Here is a 1835-nt window from a genome sequence, read left to right as displayed (position 1 = left end):
TTCTTGGGGAGGTGGGCATCTGCCAGGGGGTAGGCCTTCGGATTCACATCAGCCTCAGTCATCTCTGCGTATCCGCGGTCCCTGTGGGTTTCCTGTAAAAAGACGTGTCCTGGGAGCTACCTATCACCGTCACACTTCATACGGATAACCGGTTTTGTCCCCACGCGCCCCCGCCCCCGCCGCCGTTGGGGTGGGCGGTGGGATGTGCTGTGCTCCCGTCACAGTTTGTGGGCCTGGAATGGTGGTGATCGAGATAGACCCTTCCGCCACCTCATTACAAAGAAACAAGACACGTGTGGTGTCTTGTTAGACCCACAGGCACAGAAAAGAAAAGGAGAACTACTTATCCCCTTGTTCCACCGGGACCCACCCGGATGCCATGCCCATGCCGGAGGGTCCAGGCCCCGAGGGACGGGCGTACTCAACTTTGCTGTGAACTCAACGGATTAGTGGAGTTGTGCCTCTGAGGATTTGTCCACGGAAACTACTTCAAATGATCGATTTTGTCCGTCTCGTGTACTTTTCCTTGTGACGAGCAAGCAGGTTAAAAAAAAAAAGAAAAAGAAACAAATGAAAAAAGGGGGGAATCCCTGCGTGGCGCAGCGGTTTGGCGCCTGCCCTTGGCCCAGGGCGCGATCCTGGAGACCCGGGATCGAGTCCCACGTCGGGCTCCCGGTGCATGGAGCCTGCTTCTCTCTCTGCCTATGTCTCTGCCTCTCTCTCTTTCTCTCTCTCTCTCTCCTCTCTCTCTCTCTCTCTCTCTCTCTCTCTCTCTCTCTCTCCCCCCCCCCCCGACTATCATAAATAAATAAATTTAAAAAAAAAATGAAAAAAGGTCTATAGGTTAAACTTTTACAATAGCTTCCCAAATCTTTGGTGACCTGGAACTTTGAAGGTGTAACTAGCTTAATTGATAAATTGGGTTCAGTTCATCGGATACCTGGCGTCTGTCTTTCCTTTTTTTTTTTTTTTTTTTTCTTTTTGTCTTTCCAACAGAAAGGTAAAATACTAAAGTGTGAGTCAGTAAGACACCCAAGGTGGTTTTTTTTGTTTTGTGGTGTTGGGTTTTCCTCCCCCACCCCTTGCCCTTTTCTTCCTCCCCCCCCCCCTCCCCCCACCTCAGTTTTTGTGTTTCTCTTTTGTCTGATTCAGGAAACCTGCAGATACCTGGGTGTGTCACTAAACGTGTTTCAGGTTGGTTTGTTCGTTTCTCTTTTCCTTCCTCTTTTTTTTTTTTTAATTTTAATTCACAATTCATCACACACACACACACACACACACACACACACACACACACACGGGCAGAGGGAGAAGCGGGCACCCTGCAGGACCGCTGAGCCACCCAGGGATCCCCTGTTTCGTGCTTCCTTCACAATTGTATCATACAGGGCAGCCCGTGTGGCTCAGCGTTTTAGTGCCGCCTTCAGCCCAGGGCGTGATCCTGGAGTCCCGGGATCGAGTCCCACGTCAGGCTCCCTGCACTGGAGCCTGCTTCTCCCTCTGTGTCTTTGCCCCCCCCCCCCCCCTCTTAAATCTTAAAAAAAAAATTGTGTCCTACATGTTAGGTTTTTACAAAATGAACAGCGGAGAAATAAAAAACCAGCAGAGCCAGGCAGTAGGTAGGAGAGTGCTTTAATGGGGAGCGCTCCTGGGTGAGGTTCCATGACTCGGAGAGGTGGCCAGAGTCAGGGAAGTCGCGCGGGGTTGGGGACTGTGGGGGTTTTGAAGCCTTCTTGGTTCCGACTCTGGATCCAAATTAGACAAGGGAACACCGTGTCCTTAGGTGATTGGCTGGGGGTGGGGGGGGATAGTATCAGACGATGGGGAGGGGGCGG

General features: G+C 51.4%; 1 pseudogene across 1 annotated transcript in view; it reads right to left on the bottom strand.

The window, feature by feature from the left end:
• The window catches only part of LOC119877140, a 960-nt pseudogene extending 411 nt beyond the window's left edge, over positions 1-549 (bottom strand). The window contains exon 1 of the transcript XR_005371935.1: positions 1-549. This exon is cut by the window's left edge and continues 411 nt beyond it. The product of XR_005371935.1 is annotated as an NHP2-like protein 1 (transcript).
• Between the last annotated feature and the right edge of the window lie 1286 nt (positions 550-1835).

This window comes from Canis lupus, chromosome 17, assembly GCF_011100685.1.
Source record: "Canis lupus familiaris isolate Mischka breed German Shepherd chromosome 17, alternate assembly UU_Cfam_GSD_1.0, whole genome shotgun sequence".
In the NCBI taxonomy this organism is placed as follows: domain Eukaryota; kingdom Metazoa; phylum Chordata; class Mammalia; order Carnivora; family Canidae; genus Canis; species Canis lupus.
Note: the sequence above shows the minus strand (reverse complement) of the source record. Positions and strands in the feature narration are given on the sequence as shown.